The sequence below is a fragment of the Octopus sinensis genome, linkage group LG4, assembly GCF_006345805.1.
Source record: "Octopus sinensis linkage group LG4, ASM634580v1, whole genome shotgun sequence".
In the NCBI taxonomy this organism is placed as follows: domain Eukaryota; kingdom Metazoa; phylum Mollusca; class Cephalopoda; order Octopoda; family Octopodidae; genus Octopus; species Octopus sinensis.
Window position 1 is genome coordinate 118,098,060 of NC_043000.1, and position 10,000 is coordinate 118,108,059.

Sequence of the window (10,000 nt, forward strand, 5' to 3'; positions counted from 1 at the left end):
TGATGCTTGTCTGGGTAGTGAAAATATATAAGATGCTTTTTAAAGAACGTAGCACGTCCATGAATTAGAAAATCTCTCTAAAGCAGTGGTTCTCAACCGGGGCCCATGTAAGATTTTATTTTGAAAGCTTATCTGCAAAAAATTAGTTCTTTTTTTAGAATACACAAAATATTTTAACAATATTTATTTCTTTATTGCCCACAAGGGGCTAAACATAGAGGGGACAAACAAAGACAGACAAACGGATTAAGTCGATTACTTCGACCCCAATACGTAACTGGTACTTTATTTATCGACCCCGACAGGATGAAAGGCAAAGTCGACCTCGGCGGAATTTGAACTCAGAACGTAACAGCGGACGAAATACGGCTACGCATTTCACCCGGCGTGTTTGTGTGTGTGTGTGTGGTGTGTGTGTGTGTGTGTGTGTGTGTGTGTGTGTGTGTGTTTGTCCCCTCAACATCACATGACAACCGATGCTGGTGTGTTTACGAGCCCGTAACTTAGCGGTTCGGTAAAAGGGTCCGATAGTATACGTACTAGGCTTACAAAGAATAAGTCCTGGGGTCGATTTGCTCGACTTAAGGCGGTGCTCCAGCATGGCAACAGTCAAATGACTGAAACAATTAAAAGAGTAGTATTTTTTACACAATTCTTAATATTAAATTACAAAAATATAATACATCTTTTAAACATCAAAGGGCTTTGCGGGTCCATCCAAATAAAATTTAAATAAAATTTAAGTAAAAGGGGTCCATAGCTAATAAACGGTGGAGAGGTACAGCTCTAAAGAATAATATGAAAGATAATATTATTTTAAAACATGCAATTGAACTCAAATTTTGCTCAATAAAACTCAGCAAATCAATATACGGAAATCAGTTGAGCGATAAATCTGTAGTGCCTGGGGAAAGTCATTTTCTTTTTGTGCCTTATAATGTAACACACAAACCGGTAAAATTTCCACTTATTCTTATTTTTAATTTTATTATTATTATTATTATTATTATTATTATTATTATTATTATTATATTATTATTATTATTATATTATTATTATTATTATTATTATTATTATTATTATTATTATTATTATTATTATTATTTTATAATATTATTATTTATTATTTTTTTAAGTGGAAATTTACTGGTGAGTGTGTTACATTATAAGGCACAAAAAGAAAATGACTCTCCCCAGACACAACAGAATATGCTTCAACTCACGAACTCATGTAAAGAATCTTGCAAACCAAATCCAAATCCAAAAACGATAGCTAAATCTGTATTCATACAGAAAAGTCACCAAAGAAATATTAGTGTCATTTATAATAGACAAGCATAATACAAGAATGTATTGTTTAATAATTAATACGGTAAAATGATGAAAGTAATTGATATTGGCCGATAGTGGAGGTCTGGTTTATTTTCTCGTTCAAGAGACTTCTTGTGATTGAGTTGAAACTTTCTTTTAGAACATTCACAGAGTTCGTTATAGGAAATGGTGGAGGCGCAATGGCCCAGTGGTTAGGGCAGCGGACTCGCGGTCGTAGGATCGCGGTTTCGATTCCCAGACCGGGCGTTGTGAGTTTTTATTGAGCGAAAAACCTAAAGCTCCACGAGGCTCCGGCAGGGATGGTGGTGATCCCTGCTGTACTCTTTCACCACAACTTTCTCTCACTCTTACTTCCTGTTTCTGTTGTACCTGTATCTCAAAGGGCCGGCCTTGTCACTCTCTGTGTCACGCTGAATATCCCCGAGAACTACGTTAAGGGTACACGTGTCTGTGGAGTGCTCAGCCACTTACACGTTAATTTCACGAGCAGTCTGTTCCGTTGATCGGATCAACCGGAACCCTCGTCGTCGTAACCGATGGAGTGCTTTCATATAGGAAATGGGACGTTTATGTTCTGCTTACAAAGAAAAGTGCAAGAAGTTATGTTGAGATATTTTGGCCTTGAGATTATATCTAATGTGTGTGCGTGTGCGTGCGTGTATGTGTGTTTGTGTATATGTATTTGTGTGTGTGTGTTTGTGTGTGTTTTTGTTTGTTTGTGTGTGTGTGTGTGTGTGTGTGTGTTTTGTGTGTGTGTTTGTGTGTATGTATTTGTGTGTATATGTTTGTATGTATGTGTTTGTGTGTGTATGTATTTCTGTGTGTGTTTGTGTGTGTGTTCATGTGTATGTTTGTATGTGTGTGTTTGTGTGTGCATGCATTTGTGTGTGTTTTTGTGTATATATTTGTATGTCTTTATGTGTTTGTGTGTGTGTATGCATTTGTGTGTTTGTGGGTTTATGTGTGCGTGTTTGTGTGTTTGAGTGTTTATGTGTGTGTTTGTGTGTGTGTGTGTGTTTGTGTGTGTGTTTGTGTGTGTGATATAAAACGACAAGAACAAATTGCAAGCATGCAAGTCTGTGAATAGATTTCTTATGAAAAATATAATATAGAAATTCAACTAATGAATCAGCAAGGAAACCATTAGATGGTCAGTCAACCTTACTAAATCTCTCTTTAGTCATATCCTTCCGATTAATATGTGTGTGTGTGTGTGAGTGTGTGTGAGTGTGTGTGTGTGTGTGTGTGTGTTGTGTGTGTGTGTGTGTGTGTGTGTGTGCATTATGATTTGCATACTTATTTTTATTACGTTCCAGTAGATGGGAACACAAATAAGCAATTCTATATTTAAGAGATGAAGAATTATGTACATTATTTACATTATTTACATTTGACGTATATTAGTCCTCTTCTTGTTTGTTGTTAATACAACGTTTCGGCTGATATACTCGCCAGCCTTCATAAGGTGTCTTGGGGAAAATTTCGAACCCGGGTTCTCATTCCTGAGGTATTTTTCGATATTATTATTATTATTATTATTATTATTATCATTATTCAAGTCACTGCCTGGAATCGAACTCGGAATCTTGGGGTTAGTAGCCCGCGCTCTTAACCACTACGCCATATGCCCATGGGCATATGGCGTAGGGGTTATTAATAATAATAATGATAATAATAATAATAATAATAATAATAACATCACAAAATACCTTAGGAATAAGAACCCAGGTTCGAAATTTCTCCATGACACCTGATGAAGGCTGGAGGGTATATTAGCCGAAACGTTGTCTTAACAACAAAGAAGATGAGGACAAATGTAAATAATGTACAAATAAGCAAGTCGCTGATGTACACGACACAGGAGGACAACTCCTGACTAACATTAAGTTTTAATGAAGATCATGATTCCGGGTTCCGTCCCACTGCGTGGATCCTTTGCAAGTGTCTTCTGCTATAGCCTCAAGCTGATCAAAGCCTTGTGAGTGTATTTGGTAGACGGAAACTGAAAGTAGACCGTCGTAAATATATGTATATGTGTGTGTGTGTGTATGTGTGTGTGTGTGTGTGTATGTGTGTGTGTATGTGTGTGTGTGTGTGTGTGTGTGTGTATGTGTTTGTCCCCTCAACATCACATGACAACCGATGCTGGTGTGTTTACGAGCCCGTAACTTAGCGGTTCAGCAAAAGACACCGATAGAATAAATACTAGGCTTACAAAGAATAAGTCCTGGGGTCGATTTGTTCGACTAAAGGCTGTGCTCCAGCATGGCCGCAGTCAAATGACTGAAACAAATAGAAGAACAACAGAATAAAGTCATGGGAAACGGTCGATCAAACATGTAAAGAATTAAGAAAGGAAAAAGTCCGTCAAGGAAATGTTTTGCGAACAATTGCATAAACCTATTCTGATCAAGAGGCCTATCTGTCGGGAAGGCATAGTGTGACAGTGAATAAACAAAAATGTATATAAGACATTCTATTGTAAAAACTGCCCGACAACGACGGGCTATTCGTGTATGGAAGAAAAAGAAAGACATTATATATAGTGTTGTTTTTCTTCTTCTTCCAATCAGGACTCACGCCTTTAGCCACAAAGAATAATCTCTAATTCGAGCCTACTCTAAGCTACTAAGAATGCGTGTGGTAACTTGAAGAGCCACCCACCACAAGCGATAGACTAGCGGTTGCACAGGCGCGAAAGCTACGTTGTTATCCTCATTCCGTAAACGGTGGCTTTAAACGGGTGGAGAGCTGAACCATCCTTGGGTACAGAGGATTCGCAATCTAGACTAGGGTCTGAAAGTTTACCACACCATAGTGGGTTACACCATGGTTCCTCTGATTTTTGGCAGAAGTAGGAAAAAAAGAGTGAGAGAAAGTTGTGGTAAAAGAGTACAGCGGGGTTCACCACCCCTCCCCGCCAGAGTCTCGTGGAGCTTAGGTGTTTTTGCTCAATAAACACTCACAATACTCGGTCTGGGAATCGAAACCGCGTTCTTACGACCGCAAGTCCGCTGCCATTGCACCTCCACTAGTGTTGTTGTTACAGGGAGTTGGTAAAGTTTTAATAAATCTTAATATGGTGATTTGAAAGCAAATATAAAAACACTTTACCTTTCACTTGTCAGCTTAACATCTGTTATTGGACATATTATAAAAGTTTTGACTGAGCAGGCGATAGTTAATTTACTAGAGCGGATGTGTTAAGTGACAGGTAAAGATAAAAGAACAAAGCTTTAAAATCCGCTCTTCCCTTCAGTAAACACTATCTCTCTCTCTCTCTCTCTCTCTCTCTCTCTCTCTCTCTCTCTCTCTCTCTCTCTCTCTCTCTCTCTCTCCCTCTCTGTCCCTGTCTCTCTTTCTCTCTCTGTATCTCTCACATTCCCTGCCTCTCTCTCTCGCTCTCTCTCTCCCTCTCTCTTTCTGTCTCTTCTTCACTCATATCAGCCACGACATTTCCCTCAACGGGCTATTCATGTATGGAAGAAAATGAGAGACATTATCTATAGTGTTATTATTTCGGTTCCCCGTCTCTCTGTCTCTTCCCCTTCTCTGATATCAGCCAACCCTCATTATACCACCACATTTCCCTCGACGGACTCTCAACCAGACACTTTTTTCACTCTTCTCATTTTATCATATAATAGTCCAACCCCTGTAGGGGACCCCCATTTTATCATATAATAGTCCAGCCCCTGTAGGGGACTCATTATCGACTTTTATTGAAATCAGCCTATAATTGAATTGGATGTTAGTTCAACATGTATGCACATTTTGGTGAAGACTGGTTCGCTAATATAGGCACCAAGATGGTAACAGACAGACAGAAATTGCCATTTATACGAGGGTGAGTCTAAAAGTAACGCCATTTTGTTTAGGATAGGTATAATTACCAACACAGGAACATGTATCATACATTAAAATGAAGCTGGTCCTCTGTGGGATCACATCCCTACTTCTCAACATAGTCACCGTTTCTCTCAATAGCAATGTTCCACCTTCGAATGAGAGCATGTATCCCTGCCCCGTAAAATTCTGTTGACTGTTCTTTGAGCCACTTCTTCACTACAGTTTTCACTTCCTCGTCACTGGAATAATGCTTGCCTCTCAAACCCTTTTTCATGGGGCCGAAGAGATGATAGTCTAGTGACGATAATAGTCCAGTGACAAGGAAGTGAAAACTGTAGTGAAGAAATGTCTCAAAGAACAGTCAACAGAATTTTACGGTGTAGTGATACATGCTTTCATTCGAAGGTGGAACATTGCTATTGAGAGAAAGGGTGACTATGTTGAGAAGTAGGGATGTGATCCACAGAGGACCAGCTTCATTTTGACGTATGATACTTGTTCCTGTGTTGGTAATTATACCTGTCCTAAACAAAATGGCATTACTTTTTGACTCACCCTCGTATATATCGTGCAAGATACACGCTATTTGGTTTTTCTTTCTTCTTTTTGAAAAGCGGTTTTTGAAACATTCATCTCGTTTATATATACACGCAAGTACACACACACACACACACACACACATATATATATGGAGTGGTGTTGAATGTGAATATATATTTCTTTACTACCCACAAGGAGCTAAACACAGAGAGGACAAACAAGGACAGACAAATGGATTAAGTCGATTACATCGACCCCAGTGCGTAACTGGTACTTATTTAACTGACTCCGAAAGGATGAAAGGCAAAGTCGACCTCGGCGAAATTTGAACTCACAACGAAATGGCAGACGAAATTCCTATTTCTTTACTACCCACAAGGGGCTAAACATAGAGGGGACAAACAAGGACAGACAAACGGATTAAGTCGATTACATCGACCCCAGTGCGTAACTGGTACTTATTTAATAGACCCCGAAAGGATGAAAGGCAAAGTCGACCTCGGCGGAATTTGAACTCACAACGTAGCGGCAGACGAAATACTGCTGAGCATTTCGCCTGGCGTGCTAACGATTCTGCCAGCTCGCCGCCGATCTGGATGTGAATATATGTGTCTGTGCGATTGTACGATTCTATGATTTACAATGCTTTTTTGCTCCTCACTTCACTACAAGGAGGAGAATATGGCGACAAATAGAGCAGGAGTGAGTGGCAGGCAGAGACGCTTAAATATAGGCGAAAGAGAGCGAGACTTCGAGCGAGGTTTTTAAATGCCTAGAGTAACAGGTGTTTTTATAAAAAAAAATGAAACAGCAATATTTTGTGGTAAATTTCTTCAGAAATATATTTTCACTTACTTTCCATAATTTATACTCAAAAGTAGAAAGCGACGAAAATTGGAAAGCAAATACGCTATGTGTTGATTTTAAATTATGGAAGTTAATACATATATATGAGCAAAAACAGACACATACGAACACACACACATACTCGCACATATACACATGCACCTATACATACATAAAAACACAACTACAGAAGCGGAATAACTTATAGTCCTCGTTGAATCTTTTATACGACTGCTGACAAGATTGTGTTTAACTAGGAAGGCGTCAAAATCTGAGTCACTGAGAGCCACACAATAAAATTAGGATTTGCAGTAAGAATTTTGAAATTAGACGAAGTGGGGTATATCACGTGACGAAATGGACAGAATGGCCGACAGTCGATAAATCTCAAACAAAAAACACAATGCTAGTCCTTTTAGAAGAATTACTTTCAAACAAAAGAAACAAAAATAGTTTATGTACTTTCGTACATATATGTGTGTGTGTTCGTGTGTGCGTGTATATGTGTGTGTATATTTATGTATGTATATATATATATATATATATATATATATATATATGCATATATATACAAATATGTGTGTATATATACATATATTTATATATCTAGATATATATATATTTATATCATGTAGCTGCATGTATATATATGTATATATATGTACACACACACACACCACACACACACATATATATATATATATATTATATATATACATACATATATAATTATATATATATACATCATATATATTATAATATATATACATACATATATATATATATATATATATATATATATATATATTACATACATATATATATATTATATATATATATATATATATACATACATATATTATATATATATATATATATATATATTATACACATACATATATATATATATATATATATATATATATATATATATATATATATATATATATATATACATATACATATGTATGTGTATATGTTGTGTGTATATATAAGTGTGCGCGCGCGAGTGTGTGTGATAATTTGATGATAATATTTTTAAAAGAAAGATTTCACACGGTTTGATTTAGAAATTATCTTCGAAAATGTTCGTTCTGCGACCATGTGATTTTGGATTCAATCTCACTGGCAGGTGCCTTGGCAAGTGCCTTCTACTGTAGCTCTGAGCTGACCAATGCCTCGTGAGTAAATCTGTTTAATGAAAACTGTCTGGAAGCTTGTTATTTATGTGGGTGCGTGTATGTATACATATACATATATGCACGCGCACACATACACACACATACATGTATCTATCTATCTATCTATATATATATATATATATAGATATTACTCTTTTACTTGTTTCAGTCATGTGACTGTGGCCATGCTGGAGCACCGCCTTTTAGTCGAGCAAATCGACCCCAGGACTTATTCTTTGTAAGCCTGGTACTTATTCTATCGGTCTCTTTTGTCGAACCGCTAAGCTACGGGGAAGTAAATACACCAGCGTCGGTTGTCAAGCGATGTTGCGCGGACAAACACAGACACAAAAACATACACACACATACATATATATATACATATATACGATGAACTTCTTTCAGTTTCTGTCTACCAAATCCACTCACAAGGCTTCGATCGGCCCGAGGCTATAGTAGAAGACAGTTGCCCTAGGTACCACACAGTGGGACTGAACCCGGAACCATGCGGTTCGTAAGCAAGCTACTTACTACACAGCCACACAGCCACTCCCATACATATACACACATATATATATATGTGTGTGTGGGTGTAAATGGGTGTGTGCTTATGTATGTCTCTTCTACACTTCACAGCCTGTGTTCGATTGTTTATATATCCTCGCAACGGCTCTATTAGATTTACTAAGATTTACTAGTTAAATATTACCAAAAAAAAGAATAACTTGTTAAAGGGCCAAAAATTATTTTCAGCGTTTTTCAGAAACTGCACTTTGTTTCGTTCTTACGATCAAATCAAACGAATGCTAAAGAACTTTTTTTTTACTTTTTTATTTTTTAAGAAATCCATTCTACATATCCCATATATTAAGTAAAACGTACCTTGTGCATTAAAAGAGTAAGCTAATGCACATTTAATTTAATAAATAAATAAATGTTTCAAAGTAATAATCGTAATTATATTTATATTATAAAGTATTATTTAATAATCACTTAATGAAATATGACTATGTTTGAGGAAAACAAATATTAAAAATTTAAGATTATAATGCTTATAAATGAATGCAAAATATTATTAGTAAATTCGGGCTGGGAAAAGAGAGACCAACGGACAAAATTCTATGTGAAATATTGAGACATTAGGACTACTCAAAGATCAAGAGATTAAAGAACCCGTATATTAAAAAAATATAAGTATGTAGAGTTAAAGAGGAATGTAACTGTAATGGTTTCTAGTAAGTAATAGATTATTAAATAATAAATTAAATAAATTAGCTGTTTAATAATCAAAAGATTAAAAAAATTAATAATTTAAAGATTAAATGATTGAAAGCAGAAAAAATAAAATATGAAAAAATAGATAGAAATACATAGTACGGAATAAGGAAGTGTAATCTACGTGAGGGGCCTAAGATTAAAATTAAATATAATAATGGTTTCAAAATTAACCACAAGGGCAGCAATTTTTTTCAACTAGTACATATTTTATCGATCTTGGAAACGTGAAAGGCAAAGTCGAACTTGGAGGAATTTGGACTCAGAGCGTAGTGGTAGGTGAAATGTCGATAAGTGTTTTGCCCAGTGTGCTAACGATTCTGTCAGCACACCGCCTTAAAAAAAATAATATATAATAAAATATGGAATTAAGAGTTGGAATTAAGAGAGTTGGAGATAATGAAAAAGAGAAAGTGAATATATTAAAGAAGAGAAATATGAAATGGTGGCGGGTAATTTTATAAAATTTATAAAATTATCTCATTTGAGATATTATTACTCATTGGTAGACACAGAGATGGAATCAGTCATAATAAATGAATAGAGTCGGTCAGGATTAAACTGGACCTTATTATAAATTATGAAGCCTAAAATTCATATGAAAGGCAGTTGCAAATGCGGGGTTAAGTAAACGTTAAATAGTAACTAGTTTAATCAGTCCCTGTATACAAAACTAAAGCATTATGAACACGTATTTCCAGAAAAGCTTTGGGATATAAAAAATGATGGAGAAACCAGGTAAGAATATTTCGGAACCCAACAAGCAAAGGTAGTGGGGTTACTGTAGTAAAGTAAGAAGATAAATTAACTACGTTATATATGATTTATGTTTACAAAATTCAGGCTTTCTTGTTGTTAATTCTGAAAAAGATGCTTCATTTAAGTATGTAGTTAATATTTCTATTCTTCCAAAAGTGTTTGGAAAGAGTGGTATGGTTATGGTTATTTCATAGTAATTTGAAATGTGTAGAATTTAA

At 35.9% G+C, this 10,000-nt stretch overlaps 1 protein-coding gene across 1 annotated transcript in view; it reads left to right on the top strand.

Moving 5' to 3' along the window:
• The window catches only part of LOC115210569 (homeobox protein DBX1-B-like), a 63,219-nt gene that overhangs the window by 30,783 nt on the left and 22,436 nt on the right, over positions 1-10,000 (top strand). The gene's annotated exons all lie outside the window — the stretch shown is intronic.